Raw genomic sequence first — 17,493 nt, 5'->3', positions numbered from 1 at the left:
AGAAACAGAAAACAACGTGAAAACGCAGCAGAGAAATCAATTCGGACCAAGGCCAAGATTCCTTGCGGATAGAGCAAGAGCATGCGCAGAACACAAATCAATCCCTCATTAGAATAAAGTAATCTGATCCTGTTTAAATGATCCAATATTCAGGTTAGAAAAGGGGTCTATCTATCTATCTATCTATCTTGGTCCACACGCTCACCATTGGCCTAGCAGTATATGGAAAGGATGTCCATTAACTCACTTGCACGGCACTGAACCGTGGGCTCAAACAGGTTTATTTTCAGCAAGACAAACAATAGGTTGTCTAAAGTGTCCTATAATTCCTAATCCTACGGGAATTTAACAAAAGCATGCCATAGACAACTCTATTAGAATGTGAAAAAGGGCAGAAGTGAAATTTATGAACACGGCCTTGCGTTCTGAATGAAACGCGTCGCTCACATAATGTAGGCCAACAACTTCCGATTGCATAAAGTTTCAATGACAACGCACCCTCACAACAAAGCAAGCATGCGACTCCGAGAGGGAAGGCGGGCAGTAGGCAGCGGGAGGGGGGTTATTAGTGAGCTAATGCTGACGAAGCTGTCGAGTCGATGACGTGAATCTCAAGTCTCCCCGAGGTTGCCTTCCACTTGTGAGTTACCACAGCAACGCCGTGTCCGACCACAATCGCAAGGACATCTCTGCCAGCTTCCCGGTGGCTCTTTCACCAGAGAGGAAGAAAGAAGGCGACGCATGGGGGCGAGAAGCACGGGCAAACTACAGACTGTGGAGAGCTGTAGAATGGGCAATGTTGCACTTCGATGTTTTATTCGAAAAGCTCTGCAGACGTGTTAGTATTCTTAAAATACAGAACTTACTTCTACTTACTTCATCGTCCCTCCATCCCAGAGTTTCAGTCCTAAATGAGTTCCTTTTTCTGTCTTTTTGGTTAAAGCAAGCACTCCGAGTGTACAGTGTCTCACAGTAGGAGCCATAATATCCCGTTTTCCATATAATTAATGTCCCCACACGTCACACTTTTCCAACACGCAGGGTAATTTGCAATATCCGCGGCAACTTTCTGGTAACAGGATCATTTTCAACCGACACCTGGGTGCAAATCTAGGATGACGAGTTGGCCGTATGACATCCGGCGAAGACCAAAGACTTGAGGAACAGATGCCGGGGTGACGGCATTGCCCGGAGGCGTCAGGCGGCGATTGCGCCATCCAACATGAAAGTTGATTTCTACGGGCACACTCCGCCACCGGGCCGTCGGCCATTTAACAGCATCTGCGGTTTGGTGCTTGATAAGCCCCGCTGTCACGCGTCTTCATCAGCGTAGTTTCCCCTCTGTGTACACAATTAGTCACACGGAGCATCTGCTGCTCGGAATGTGTTCCCCTTGCTGTCTTTATTCATCATTCCGTATCATTTGCACAGCCTGGAGACAAAGTGCATCTCTGGCGTGGCATTTTTTTTTTTTTTTTTGCGCTTCACGACTTCATCCTTCCGGCAATCATGTACGAATTTTTCAGATGAGAGTGTCTCGCCGCCGAACTCCCCACCAAGCAACATGATTGTGTGTTTGAGAACGAGGGTTAAAAAAAAGTTGTGGTGTGCCACATGTTCAGTCAGTAATGGAGGCGAGTGATAAGACAAGGCTAATGCCACTGTTAAACACTCTTGATAGCAGTAGAGCATTATCGTAAACACGTCTGATGGACAGTGAGAGGCTTTCTTCGGACGCTTACAAATGGATGTTGTCAGCCATGATGCCTCGTCAGCTCGGAAAAGCTCCTCCGAGGTGTGACTGAAAGCCTTTTAATGGCTTGATCTTATTCGTTAATGGATGAAAGCTGGACTGATTTTTTTTTTTTTTTTTTGTGTGTGTCTTTTTTTCTTTTTTGCAGCGGTGACTTGTAGGGTTCCCGAAGTGCATGTTGCGCTGTCATGTATGCACTTAAATACACTGCAGCTGTCTACTTTGTTGTGAGCCCTGGACAATGATGACAATTACACCCAGATGAATACAGGGCTAATATAATTCTGACTCAATCAAATCCAAATGGACTCTAGATTATAATTTCATTGTAAATCAGTGGCTTGCTATCCATGTCCGCTTTTATGTGCACAGAGGAACCCCAACTCTCAAATGCCTTAAAAATCTCTAGAGTATGACCACATTTTTCGTCAAAAAAAAACAATATTCTAATCGTAATGCGTGAAATAAGATGGAACCTAATTCAGGCAGCATCAAAGCATCACCTTATAAACACATTTGCTTGCCATTTGTTCAGCATTAAAAAAAAATTCTACCTTCAAGCTAATAATAGTTTGTCAGACAAAGTAGTTTAATAATGTCTTTCTTGGAATACAGTTTTTCCAATGCTAAAATTAATTCCTGGATGTGTGTTGGAATTGAACGTTTTCCGAAAGGCCGATGCCACACCACTCCACGTCATTTTGGTTTCAAATCAATAACAATTACGAAGGAGTTAAAAAAATGAATAAATAATTCTATGATCACTGTGAGCAAGTGGTTCGCACTTCTGCCTCACATTTCTGGGATTACAGTTTTCTCCTACATTCCAAAAGCATGACTGTTAGTTTCATTGAAGACTCTCAATTGTCTTAGGTGTGATTGTGAGTGTGAATGGTTATTTGTCTACGGTATATATGCTCTGCAATTGGCTACCAAACAGTCCATGTTGTACTCTGCCTATTTTTTGCTGAGGATTTGTCCATTCTTTGCTACTCACCCCAAGGCATCAACAATAATGAACATAACTTTAAGGAGAAATGTTTTCCTTTTTCATGAAATGATCTCTGACCCGAGACCTGAATGACTGAGGTGTATTGACGACATCACAGATGATATTTCCACTTAGTAGCCACCCAAGTTCCCGTGTTGAATTCATGCCAATGCACCAAATTCATTGGTCCATCCTCTCGGTGTTGGCATCAACTGCGCAGACTTTTGGGCCCCCTTCTTTCCTCCCTGCTCGCTATTCCCCAGGTACTCACCGTCCCTGGCGTACAGCAGCAGCAGGACGTGCAATATGTCCCTGACTGCCAAAGTCTGACTGTGGCTCCCCAAGGAGCAATCCCCACTCTAGGAAGACAAAGGTATGCTTTGAATCATAAATGGGAAATGGTTTGCTTATACCTGGTTAAACAGGGGAATGTATCCTTATTTGACATTGATTTGCTCAAACACGTTACAAATCTTGCAGGCAAATGGATAAATAAATACTTTCCCAAGTTTAGCGCCCAAAAAGGGTCAGTTTTTGTTGACTGATTACATTTTCCAAAAGTGTACTTTATATGGTAATGCTGTGACAATGTAAAATGTAAGTTTGCACTTGTTTAAGTCCAGGGAATAAGTCCACTACATTTCTTAATTTGATTCTGACAGTTTCTAAATAGACTAATAGCTGAATAAAACTAAATTTCTGTTATGACTTTTTAAGCGGGGTCCACAAATAACAATTTTGACCCCAAACTTTACGGCGGAGAAAAAAAAAATCAGTGTGTGCTTACTGCTTTTATAGTGGGTGGTGTACTTGAGATGGACACCGCACACATCACAGTCTCAGTGTGTGTATAGATAAAAAAAAAAAAATATTTAGCATATCTGAAAAACAATTTTTCAACACACCCCACACTAGCCTTTATCTCTAAACCAAGAGCACAATCTAGAGGAGTAAAATATATCACAAGTGCTTCATGAAGCTTCATTTTCCCATCACTACCGATAATCAAGCCTTTGCTGACTTTGGAGGTGGGGAACTCAGGGCTGATGATCAGTATGTACCCCGCTTTATATCATGCTTTTAGCCCAACTTAAATGCCTGCTATATTTTACGGTGCGTACTATGTGACGATTATCTTCTTCACGCTGCGGCCGCTCTCCTTTGTAATCACAGCCTGTCCTCACGCAGACAACAGCTGGCCAAAAATGACCCCCCACAACGTCCTATAGCAATGTGTGACTAACACCCACGTCATCACAGCATGCTCCCAGCATGTCACTTCATTATGGAGGCCAGCACACGCCAATGAGATCCAGTGTACAAGATGTACCAACAATTCTGCCCTTGCCAAGATAATAATGCCCCGTTTTTATTAGCACTGTCAGAGTGGCCACTCGTTTGGACTTATATTATTGCGATTGAAGTCGATAGATGCCTTGAGTCCCTTCCAACCCCCCAAAACACAAAGTGATAGACTGGTGTAGTATCCGCGTGTCGGATCTCACATCTCGATCATCTTTCTAAACTTTTGCATTTTTTTTTAACGAGCGATCTGACGGTGCTGGCAGGTGGTGTGATAGCGTTCCTGGGGCAGGACCTCTGTGTAATTCACATGCACACACACACACTCATCATTTTGGTGGGCGGGCAGTGGGCGCGATGACTAAGCCAAGGTTGGCCATGTGCTGGAACATAATCCACTGAAAGCCAATATCCCGCCTGCTCACCCACCATGATTTCATCACTCTAACAGCATGCTATCATAAATTAGTAGATAAAGGAAGCACTGATGCTTCTTCAGATTTGGACGTAAAGTGTTAAAAGTTCTCCCCAAAACAGACACAGAGCAATAAACTTTGCTTGTATAGTGGAACCACCAAAAATATCAAAGAATTAACGGAGCGCGCCTTTTAGAAAAAAAAAAAAAATTAAGACCATTTTGATGAGTTTAATAAATGTGTTTTAAAGCATATGGGAGGGATACAAATATTTTAAACAAACGGACATTCAAAGCTGGAGTCTAAAACTGTTGAACTTCTTTTAGCACTTGTATTGAGTTGCAAATCCGCTGCTGACTTTTGTCTCTCAATGACAATCTATGCACAAATGTTTATTTTTGCACACGGGAGCCTTTAACGTCGTTATTTTTATTGGTTAAAGTGCGCCGACTGAGATCATGAAACTGGATTCGCTTGGACAGTAGAGTTAATCCGTCATCAAGGCGAGCTTGTTAGCAGTGTCCAAAGTGTCTGGCTGTACATTTGAGGAGTCTCCTCATTGGGCACCAGGGAGTAAATTTACCCCGACCAAACAGAGTCGAGCATGACAAGGAAGCGAGTGAGAGCAAAGCAGAGAAAGGAGGGGCACCGGGCAAGTATGGAAACGGTCCACGGAGGTGTGTTGGGAATAGAAAAGAAGCAACGATGCGCTCTATTTTTAGAAACGAGAGATGGGGGGGGGTGGGGGGCCTTACTCCTCACCTCCTCCCTCCTCTCCATCCCTCATTTCCCACATTCCTCCTTGGCACGTGCGACAGACGCTCAGGACGGCTGCGAGTGTCCTGAATAGCAATAAGAAAGAAGCAGCTGCATGCTGGCAGGCTGACATTCTGCCTTTTCTCATCCGCAGAGACCCAACAAGGACAGGAGAAGCGTCTGCTGGGCCGCACACAAACACTTGGACGCGTCGCCACTTTGACATTTGTACTATGGAGCAATGAAGATGATGGACACGTCACAATGTCACTCACTTCTGGAGTGCTTTGAAAATGCCTGCTGTGCGAGCGCTTGAAAGGTTGACAAAAGTGATGGATGCAGTGAACTGTCTCTGCTTTTTTTTTTTTTTCTTTTTGACGAGAGTGTGGGGCATAACATTTCACAATGTTATGAATTACAATTAGGGCTGAGCAATTTAGAAAAATAATCTAAGGCTATGTTCACACTGCAGCTCAATTCCCATTATTTTTATCTGATTATTTTCATGCACTTGTTAACAGTACAGTTACAATTAAAAAAAAAAAAATCTCTTTATAATGTGGATATAAATTGGATTTGTATGCGGCAATGACGTGACGGCCTGTTTAGTACACGTCTCCGTGAAATGAGATCGAGGAGCATGCCCAAAATATTTCAACCTCCTCGCGCCCAATCATTGTGCCACTCACACAATGTCATACTTTGTGCGCGTGCGTGTCACATCATGCGTTAGAAGTCACATTTGTTTTTGTAAGGTGAATGAGTACACAATAAGATTGGATTTAACAAAAAATTCCAAATTGGGCATCACACCCTGCTGTGTAAACGTAACCTAATTGTGATTCTCCCCGTCACCTCAATTTATTTTTTCAAGATCCTTTTTCCATTCTTTTTTTTTTTTCAACAAACATGAGCAGAAACATTTTTTATATTATTACAATAAAAAAATATCTAATATATTATACATAAATATATTAGTCTTATAGGTTAGGCTTATGCTAAATCTAAAATAAAGGCAAATGAGCCATGGATTACTTTACTTATTGACTTTAATTAGAGTTGTTAAAGTTGTGTGAAAGTTGTCGAATAATGCGAAATCAAATTTGATCCAATTAATCGATGACATAATCAGGTGAATAATCAATTCTAAAGATATTCAACTGCTGCAGCCCATAAAAAAAATTGAGTAAACGTGGCAGGGGGGGGCAAGCCATGACCAACCCCCCCCCCCCAAAAAAAATTATATTGCCTATAGAATAACTCTCATGATGATGATGATGATTCTACAGGCAATTACTAAAAAAAAATCTATACATGCCCCAAAATGGTAGCAAAGCACTACTTTTCTATTAGACAGGACTCTGGCCTGGCTAAATGAACCTTCTACCCTCACTTAACAATGTTCCTTGGTACCGAGATGGCACCAAAACTATACTTTTATTTTTCAGCGCAACACAAAACAGTCACTCAATAAGATTCTCAGAAAATAACAGACCATCCAATATGCGGGGAACACTGTATATGTGTAAAAAGAGCAACGATAAGCAATACCGCCAACCTTGTGCAAAAGCAACCATCGTGTCCAAGGACAGCAACCATGATTGCTACCAACAAACAATGTCACCAACAACATCCGTAAGTGTAATAAGAGCAACATTATGCAATTTTGCCAACAAAAGCAACAAGCCTGCTGGCATTGCACAAGATTACTGTTAATGCACGATTATGTGCTCTGTTTGCAGCGATGTGCAAAAACTGCAATCATGTGCAATAACTGCAAACGTGTGTGATAACAGCAACCCTACACACTAACCATTTACGACGACAGCAATTATGTGTTAAAGCAGCAATCATGTCATCCGGAGAACCGTATGCACCAGAAAAAGAAATCTCTTTGTGAGGGGTTGTTCATTTGTTATTTCAGATAGATGAATGTTCTGAAATATTTGATGCGCCGAACTGGATATTTTATTGCACTTAAGGTGAGATACAGGCCAACACCTCTTATATCCATAGTAGACCAATCTGTTATGTGTCTGTCATTCCATCAAATTTCAAGCGAATGATCCCAGAATTTAATCAACTAGATTTTTTTGCCGTTGGCCTTGTCTAGCTGGAATCAGCCGGTAAATATCCTGTCTGTCAGCGTTATACACACACATAAGGCTCTGATGCAGACTGTACTGCACACAGGGGAAATTAATACTTTGTGAAATTATTCATACCCAAAATATTGTAACTTTGACCTTGCCTTTTGTTTGTGCAAACTCATATAAGGATTATTTCAGCACGGCGGGAATAAAAGATGAGATAATTCTGCCAATGTTCATATCCAGGAGAACTGGACGGAAGGTTAATTAGGAGATGGCAATCACTGTTCATAATATTTGCATCCACTAAACAGATGGCAAAAGGCAGAGGTGCATTTTATTTTGTCATATGACTCTACATTAACTATAAAAATACTAGTACTATATACTGTATGCATTAGCAACAAAGAGTAATGTTCTTTTAAAAAAAAAAAAAAAAAAGGAACATTATGGAGCGCCATATTCAGACAGAAATGGACGCAAATATGACAACATGTGAGTCTTGATCTTATGTAGATCAGGGATAGGCAATGGGGGGCACATCCGTGACGTAAATAAATGAGATCGCGTTTTAGTTCTATACTGTATATTCACCAACAACACACAACATTCAATGCAAATCCAAACCAAACTATTCATCACAATCACGGTGCCACATTGGAAGAAGGGAAAGCAGCAGCATGCTGACTCCGGATGGGGTTTTGGTGCGCTCGCTAAGCTGAGCTAACAGCGCGTAGCTGTGAGCCTCAGTCGGGTGCGGGTGGAAGCTGCTCAGCTACTTTTAACCTGCAAGCTGTGAGTGTTTGTGCGCCTCTGATGACTTGAAGCAGGCGTAGCTTTATGCAAATCCGGTCCCAGAGTGTTTGCCAAAAGGAATGTCTCCACTATAATGGCAAAACTGAATACCTAATGGGACACTGAGTAGTCATTTCCTCATGAAATTCATTGTCGCAAATGTATTACGTTATGTGGCATGAATAGGGCTTTCTGTGGAAAGGCCTTTGACGGTGAAGATGATATTAAGACTTCACACTTCAAGTATGTATGCTGTTATTGTTTTGGTACCGTACAAGTTTGATTAGCGGGCTGTCTTCTTGAGGCCTCGCGTACAAAAGACATGCATGGCTTTCATACTAAAAAAAACGGCACCCACAAAAAAATCCAGATGCACCTTCTAATAGGGTGCTGATCAACCGGAGAAGCGGTGGCCGTGTGAGTACGACGCAATAGTAAAAACGACCCCTCGCACCACCCGTTGACAAAAAAAAAAAAAGGTTTTCGGGCGCTTTGAAGCTGGTCGTTTGCCCCGGGCATTAACTGTGCTTCGCAACCGCCACTGCCCAGCATCATCTTTTTGTCTCAACAATGGCTCTGAAGCAAGGAAAACGTGAGCGTATGCCACGTTTTTGTGCCCACGCATCCTTTGTACATGAGTTTCTTGGTCCTTTAGTCAGATCTGGAAAGTGGAGGGATCCAATTGAAAGCATCAAAAGACAGCTTGACTTCTAAGATCTTTCTTCGATGTTGGTGTCAGAAGTGGGATCCCTGGAGCACCGCAGGACTTTCTTCATGTCTGGACGCAACTGTGAGATTCTTTTTTTCTCTCATCTTGGAGAAACATCTCCTATTTTAGAGAAATGCTGTAATAAGCACAGTCCACTCACACTGATTTTTAACATCTTAAGGATCCTGTGCAGTGAATTCAGAGTTTTTTTTTCTTTAAGAAGTAACTTGCGTGTCCATGCATCATACTTTTGATCGGACCAAATTGTTTTGACGTGCAGATTGACCAAATAGAGTATACCGGAAATAGTAGTAGTAGAAGAAGCCGTAGCGACTTCCGTGTCAGCGAAACATCGTTCTGTCCATTTGTACTTTAAATGTTAGCGTTATATCGCATATCTTTCACGTTCGCGCTGTCACATCGAGTCAATTAACACTTCATAACGGAGATACAGTTCCGTTCAATCTTGCGCCCGCCATGTCTTTCGCTAGCTCCGCTTCTACTATCTTCCGTCAATAACAGAAACGCGTATACTGACGTCACAAGACGGTTTGTTCCGCAATTTCAGTAAAAGTGTTTTCATGCATGCCAATCGGATCATCAATCGACATAACCCACCGCTCTCGTTCAAAATAAAATCTTGATCGGAATGAGCTTGATTGGGTATATTCGGAATAGCGTGTTTACATGAAGTCTTTTTATTCAGCTCGATTGTCGGTATGTGCATACTCCGCTTTGCTTAGTTCTTAAGGGTTTCTCGAGTGGAATGCTCCTCCTTTGGGGGAGATCAACTTCTTACTGGATCGTGCAAAGCTGCAGGGGAGACAATCGCTTTGCCACTCTGGGTAACAGTTGCAAACAGCCAGAATGGAAAACAACACATCCAGTCTTGTTGTTTTTGTTTAGCTCGAGTCCCCAATAAAGCAATGAGTCACGAGTGAATCATTTCACACAGGAGGAGGGATGACTATACTGCAGCGGGGTCTGAATATGTTGCCCCCCCCCCCACCCCCCTCCCCATACCCACCATCTCTTTGGGAGGATAAAAGCCGACTGGAGTGGCACGCTGCTCCGAATCGGGCTTTGACGACTTCAAAGAGGGATGTGAGAGGAGGATGGAACCGGCGGGCGTTGGGGGGGGGGGGGGGGTTAGGAGGGAAGTGGGGGGGGGGGGGGGTACAGTAAGGATGTCACCAAAGCGAGAGGTGCATATCTTCTGTACGCGGGTGAGACAAGCAGAGAAAGTTAGTCAGGAAAGGCATCAAAGTGTTAAAGACGAACGAAAGGGGACATTAGTGTGGTTGTGGCAGGGAGCGGAAAGGGCTGTAACATAAAAGCAGTGGAAGTGGGGAGGAGCCCAAACGTAGGAGATAGACAGCCTGACGTGAGAATCACGAGAAGGATGCATAGTAGGAAGAAAACAACATCCTTGATTCCGGCTGACAAAATAAACTGCAGAGAAGCGGAGGCGAGGCATGAAACGCAGCAAGACGATGACAAGATTTCTTATTGCTGTTGACTTTTGAAGGCTGCAAATACGATTTGGGCTTTGGCAATGAAGTGAGGCGGCGGGGAAATGTACATAGAGGCGCAGTTGTGGAGAGGGAGCGCTCTTCCCCGGTAATGCTGTTCTTCCTTGGCTGTAGACTTTAATCAGTTTTAGGCGAAAGAAACTTGCTTTGCTTCTTGGAGGCAGACGGTCACTATATATTGCCTACTTGTGTATATATTACAGTACATTACAGGTTCCAGGATTGCTATCAAAAAATATATATTTCAAATCCAAATTTAAGAGTAAATTAAGATGAGGACACAATTATTTCATTATACAATGAGAAAATCGATGAATTGGCGCCTTCCCTGCCCCGAAGCTTAGTAATTGCTTATAGATGCCATAAGATGGCAGCAAAGGACTACTCTACCAAGATGATGTTTTTTTGCAAATTTCAGAGATCGGGTTACAAAAACAAACCAAAAAAAAAAATCTAATTTGTGAATGCCGAATCATGTATATGCGGGGTTTCATTGTACTGTACTTTTTGTGACATTTTTGTTTGTTGTTGTGCTGTGAGATTTCTCATTTAAAATGTCTTTACTCATTTAAGGGGGGAAGTCACCCCCAAAATGTTCTTTTCAATATTATGTTTTATGCAGCCCCACTAGTCCAAACACAGCATTCTGATTGATACTGAGTTTGTGCAAAATGATTAAGTAGTAAAATCCACCCGTATTTGGGCAGCCATTTTGTCACTTGCCGTCAATGGAAAATCACATTGCAGTTGCTCAGGGATCAGATAACGACCAATCACGGCTTTGCTTCAGAAAACAGGTGAGCCGTGATTGATCGTTACCTGAGCCCTGAGCAACTGTGATGTCATTTTCAGTCGACAGCAAGTGACAAAATGGCCGCCACCTGAGATGTCTAAAAATGGGTGGATTTTGCACAAATGCAATATTAATCAGAATGCCGTGTTTAGACTAGTGGCGGCACATAGGATTGACTTCCCTCTTTAAGGTTAGGAAACATTGGTTTAAAGAACATGGACATTGGTGAGAAATCAAGATGAGATCGTGGTGATAGAGTGAGTAAAGTACTGACCATTTTGAAGAGATACAAGGTCACAAAGACAACGCGATACCGCAAAGAGTGTTTCCTTTTCCCTCTTCCTGCCAACTTTGGCGTTTCTGTCCTTGTTCAAATCATCACACCAGAAGCAGAGCATTCGTTCGCAGCCCCCGACAAGGGGTTTTCCTGTAACCGTTCCCTAAAGGTTGAGCTGGAATTAAACGTCCAGACAAAAGCGAGGCCCAAGTCAGCCGCTATCTTAATGCCCAGGCTGCCTTCGACCCTTATATAATCCAAACAGACAGGACTAAAGGCTCCAGCTGTGGCAGACGTATACAGATTGGGGGCGGGTGGGGGTGCGGGGGACAGAAAGAGTGCCGGTATCTTTGCTGTCTTCACGTAGCAGCTCAAACTAGGACGCCGCGATTAGAAAAGTCCCATATTTTCACAAAGAAAAGCCGCTTAATCAGTCATATGCAATCATTTATATTCACAGGTGTGCTAATGGGATTTATCGCTTGGTTCTTATACCCGAGGCCCTGTCTAATATCCTGTCAAGAGGCAAAACTTTCTATTTTATCACGTCTAATCACAACATTACAGAAGCTTTAGCAGTGTAACTTCAAGGAATAATTTGACATGATGGGAAAGAGTCATTGTTTTCTGTTTCTTTTTTGTTTTGCTTTCTTGCAGATCGGAAGATGGGCCAATCAATAGCACTCTCTTCCAGGGATGGTTTGATACCACCCTTTAATCACATCCAGCGCCATTAACCCTGCTGCACCTTTGAGTGTCTGACACAGGTACTGATCCAATAAGTCCTTTTTTTTCCCCCCCGCTCGGTACATACATTGATCATGGTAGCAGATATTTTAGAAACATGATGAAATGAAGGCGGATGGCAGTCACAGTGAGGTTCATGTACAAAGTGTGGACACCTCAACACCTCTTTTCATTGAACTTTACACACTGTTACTATAGTGTATGTTGATGTAACGCTATTATTCAGACACTCGAGCCTAGTGGTGGGACTTGGTTATTATTATTTTATGGGAGGGGAGTTGGGGGGGGGGGGGGGGATCAAGCCCCATTTTTCATGGAAAACGCTTATAGGCAGTATATCGGTGGGGGTTTTTTTCCAAAGAATTTTAGGTGTCAGTTGTATACGTGTTTTCGCCATGGAATAGTGGGCGTCCACTGCCGAAGCATTTAAAGTACATTGCTTACATGTCCTCTTGAAGGATTTTGTTTTTTCCTCTTAATATTAATCATGGTCAGCTTGCGTCTACACTAATGTAACTGCTGAATGTTCAAATGTGAATTAACTCACTTTGATTACAGCTTCACATGCTGCATAATGTGAATCTCTCGTCGAGCCGGTCGTTAATTATTTTCATTGCTTGATCTTCAGAGACTTCACAGTTAAACTGCCGTAAACAACATATAGCCACCTACGCGGTCCAGTGGATTATCTCATGTTGTGGCCGCTATTCACTGTAGCAGGCGTGTGTGATGCCAGCCCCTCTAATTGGCATTTAGGTATTGACCACGGTAAATATGGACACGACGGATTACGAAGTCAGCCAATCGTCCGCGCAGGCCCCGGCGACACTCGCTTTGATAATTTGCACGTTGAGCCGCAGCAACATGCATGTTTTCCGACACTGGGAGCAAATGTACAAAAGATTTCTTTCTAATCTTGTAATTATAGATCAGCCCACCTCACCCGCCCTTCATCTTTCTGTTTCCTAATCTTCTGGTTACAGATTGAGGGAGAAAAGCAGTGCAAAAAAAAAACAAAAAACGTCAATCTCTTTCTTCTCCACTTTGACTTGTGAACAATTGGGGACGGTGAGAAAACGATATTGATAAGAGCACAGAGTAGCTATACATATGCAGATGAGGGCGAGACATCCTATCGAGAAGCCACACATGCATCAATGAAGTCTCTAGTCGCGCATTATCCATCAATACTGTATTACAGTTGTGTTGCAGTAATGCAGGGATGAGGCAAAGACTTGTTCCTACGAAACCGATCTTAAGCCGGTCAACGGGCAGATCAATAACATGCACTAATACCTTTGCCTCGCTTGTTAATTCCGTTTATTTCTTGCTTCATTAGTGAGTCTCACCGGGGGGGGGGGGAATGCAGCAGCTCTCGCTGTGCGGCATCAACACCTTCTCCAAAGCATCAACCGCAGAGTTGCGCTTATAAAGAAACGTCAGCTGTATGCGTGTTAGTAATACGTCTTCTCCATGAAGATGTGTCACATGACCTGTAGCTTCATGGTTCTGATCCAGCCAGAGAGAGAATCCAAGCTGACTTTTGGGGATGTGAACGTCTGGCAAGGCGGCGGCGGATAAATAATGTAATAATGCAGACACCGGCAGGAAGAGGCGCTCCCATCAGACGATCACTTAAGGCGGGTGGCGCTGATTAGATCGTATGTGATTTAACTGCAAGCCCTTCTTCATTTTATCACTATTTGCACTCTTGTGTGGCACCTTCAATGTTCTCTGCAGCTCCGGTTTTTTCTTTTTAGAAATTATCCCAGAGATTTTGGATTAGTCAGCAGTCACCAGCAGGTCCACACGTAAACACTCACGCTCACTTACAGAATGACGCTTAACGTACACAAAATCCAGAATATTGGGGCGCGCATTCTGATATTTTCAGAGGTTGACGTGGGTATAAGTAGTCCACATTAATTTTGATGTTAAGTGATTGCAGTTTTCTGATATGTAACATTAAGCTTTTATAAAAAAATATAAAGTATCGTCAGGCGTTCCTTTTTAAATATGTAACATCCTATTTTTTTTATTGTATTTATTGAATTTATATTTTAAACACTTTTTACCAAACTGCATTGTCGCATGGGTAAAATATTTTTAGTACACTTTATATAATGGAAATGACAATGGAAAGTAATCCATTTAATCGACCCCCCCCCCCCCCTCCGAAAAAAAAATGCCCATAGGAGTTGCACAGATTGACCACACCCTTAGATTATACAAAAAAAACATGACATCCATATTCGGTCATGTGACACAAATAAGGCCGATAACATTAAATGATGGTGCCACTGGTGCGGCTGGAAGGAAGACTTGTGTGGATCATGACTTTGCCACTGTCGTAAAAAAAAAAAAAATGACAGTAATTATATTGAACGTAAGGTTACATGCTGAACATGTGACTGCGTCTGAGTCGAGAACAATAGAAATGCTCCTTTTACCTCATTTGCCGCAAAGCCAGCGTGTCACCGGGGGACCGGTTATGTCAAACCGATCCATATTGACACACATGTAAGCACCAGAATGCAAAACAGTGCACTTGCCTTCATCGACTGAAGAGAATAAAAACGGTGTGAAATACTGGCGCTTGGAACAAAAAACAGTATAGGTACATTTGAGATTTAATGGATCCGCACAGAGACAAAAAGCTCAAGTGGCTGCTGGGAGAACACTTACTGGATGCCCGTCGGCAGCTGAGATGTAAATATGAGTGGACTGGTGGCTCTGCAGCCAGACACTTCACAGGATAATGTTCTGTTTTAGTGCTACGCAGCCTTGCGATTTCCCTCCAAAAATGACAGCCTTGCTGTTGACAAGCCGAAATCCCAACCACAGAAATGAATTGAAGACTGCGTAAGACTACGAGTTTAGAGAATAAAAGAATAAAAATAACAATACAATGAAGACGAAGAAAATGAATAATTTAGGAGCACGACAGCAATAAATACCCACTGATGTTCTTTGCATTCATACAAAACAATTTAGTTCACAACTGCATTAGTGTGAATGATCGATCCTCAGAATTAACCTGTAAACGTGCAACTTTTGATGATTCTGGATTGCAAAATGCAAGAACAGAATTGGTTGACATCATTAGTTTGCCTGATTTGAAAAAGAAACTGACACTTAAAGGTGTAAACACAAGAAGAAAAAAAACGACAATACTAACGGCAACAGTCTGACAGCAAAGGGGCGGAGCTTTTTTTTTTTTTTTTTTTTTCAGCCTTTGTGCTGCTGCACAGCGGAAAGACACTGGTGAGTAATGCTGTATTAAAAAAGATCTATATTTTACACTACGTGTCGTGCAGTGTGCGGCACACGAAGCACACAAAAGGCCCCGGCTGGTGCGCGGTAATGTGTTTCCTCCTCGTGCAGAGTGGCTGTGAACTTGTGTTTTCGGCTTGCATGAAAAATTCAGCTCTTTCTCTTTGCAACGTTCGCTCTACATAACGCTACACGCCGCCATGTTCATGCATGCACCGCCATATTATTCACGCCACGCACACGTGAGCAGGCATACGCTTGCGCTAGGGGCCAGTGGGACTTTTACATTTATCGAGATTTTTTTTTTTTTTTTTTAGATATCCTGAAGAGTTTGATTCTGTCCTACTCTGACATTAGTGATGAATGTTCACGGTCATTTGGACATGCGCGTCTTCTGTACGGCTGCGTTTACTGTACTTAAAGGGCTGTACTCAGCCATCTCCGGGGGCGGCCATTTTGTCACTTCTGTCGACTGAAAATGACATCACGACTGCTCAGGGCTCAGGTAACGACCAATCACGGCTCGCCTGTTTTCTGAAGCTGAGCTGTGATCGGTCGTCACCTGAGCCCTTAGCGGTCGTGATGTCATTTTCAGTCGACAGAAGTGACAAAATGGCCACCCCCTGTGATGGCTTAAAAGCGGAAGATTTTGCTGCTTTACTCATATTCCACAAACGCAATATTAATCATAATGCTGTGTTTCAACTAGTGGGCCCGCATAGAACATATTCTTGAAAAAAATATGTTTGGCTTGATTTCCCCCTTTAAGTAGCTTTATCAGATATCAGTACTTGAGTATTTCTTTTTGTCATGGCATTTTTACTTGCACTCCCATCTTTGCTTTTTACTTCGTCAAAATAGGCTCGTTTCATTTTCAAATATCCGCGGCTCGATGACACCGTTTGCCATTGTATCGTATGAGCTTTCATAACGACAATTACGTTTCGGGGCAGCCAGCTGCCGCCAAGCCACATTCATATAGTCTGACTAGATGTATGAAGTGTGTTACAATAATGCTTCACAAAATGTATAATTTCATATGCACCTATGGCTAAAAAGTGAAGCGGGGAGATTCTCCATTAATGATGGAACGGGGGCGATCATTGCCAGTCGCTTCTCAAATACCCACACGCTCCCTCTTACAAACCAGCCCATTTGCTCTCTTTGTATTATTATGATATACTATAGTGTAGCTCTAGCAGCCAGTGCAATCTGCTTCTTACTTAATAATCACGCAATGTTAGTGGTTCATTAGAAATAATACACTACAGTACATCTGGCGCCACATTGTTGTTTACCGATTAGAAGACCAGGGGTTATGTTTTTTTTTTTTTTTTTTTTTGCGACGAGTTTGTATTTGCAAAAGCCAATTGCCAGGTGTGCCGTTGTGAGTCACTGACTGTAATTTGTTTGCGGTTGCCCATTTTGGTTGCATTCGGTTCTTAGAGAGAGAGAAATGAAGTCAATTGAGATTGAGAAGTTGGGGACTTATACAGTAAGGCAGAATGAAAGAAACGGGGACAACAGTGGAGGAACGTGAACCAAGGAGCATTGATGACTTTCAGGGAAGCAAGCATCCGTGACCTTGTTGATGTTGTCCATTTCAAGAACGATTCATGGCAAATGCTAAAAACTGAGCGTCTGATATTCAAAAATTCTCTCTCTGAAAGAATACATTTACTGCAGGTAAAGCGGAGTCATCAGTTATCATTATCGTTAATCCAGCAGTTATTTTCTGTTGATTTGTTTTGCTCAACCAGGACCTGTTGCTATATGCAGATTTTATTTTTTTTGGGAGCATGAGAACTATGCGCACTATTTATTGTTGTTGAGGTGGGGTTTTTTTTCCCCCCATTGTGCAGAACAGGTACTGTACTGTGTCTGGATTCTTTCTGGCTGAGGCGTCCTTGAGGGAGACAGAAATCGCTACTGTACACATCTGCAAGGAAAACAGGTCAACACCTCGACTCATCCATCCATCCAAAGGACACAGCTGCGGTCCTGGCGGAAGGTCTATTTAACTACCGTTCACTGTCCTTAACCAGAGAACTCCCTGTGC

The 17,493-nt window shown here is 42.7% G+C and overlaps 1 protein-coding gene and 1 long non-coding RNA gene across 6 annotated transcripts in view; one reads left to right on the top strand and one right to left on the bottom strand.

Moving 5' to 3' along the window:
• rgs7a (regulator of G protein signaling 7a) overlaps window positions 1–17,493 on the bottom strand; it is a 54,104-nt gene that overhangs the window by 29,414 nt on the left and 7,197 nt on the right. The window lies entirely within an intron of this gene.
• Window positions 1–17,493, top strand: part of LOC147140025 (uncharacterized) — a 49,655-nt gene that overhangs the window by 26,609 nt on the left and 5,553 nt on the right. For 2 of the 4 annotated variants that reach the window (XR_015088631.1, XR_015088634.1), the window contains exons 3-5: window positions 5,373–5,537; window positions 12,072–12,181; window positions 17,297–17,445. This is a non-coding gene — a long non-coding RNA (uncharacterized LOC147140025). The remainder of the gene's footprint in view (window positions 1–5,372; window positions 5,538–12,071; window positions 12,182–17,296; window positions 17,446–17,493) is intronic. The other 2 variants (XR_015088632.1, XR_015088633.1) reach the window with 1 other exon arrangement.

Source organism: Filicampus tigris, chromosome 11 (genome assembly GCF_054856515.1).
Source record: "Filicampus tigris isolate MCC_2025a chromosome 11, RoL_Ftig_1.0, whole genome shotgun sequence".
Taxonomy (NCBI): domain Eukaryota; kingdom Metazoa; phylum Chordata; class Actinopteri; order Syngnathiformes; family Syngnathidae; genus Filicampus; species Filicampus tigris.
Note: the sequence above shows the minus strand (reverse complement) of the source record. Positions and strands in the feature narration are given on the sequence as shown.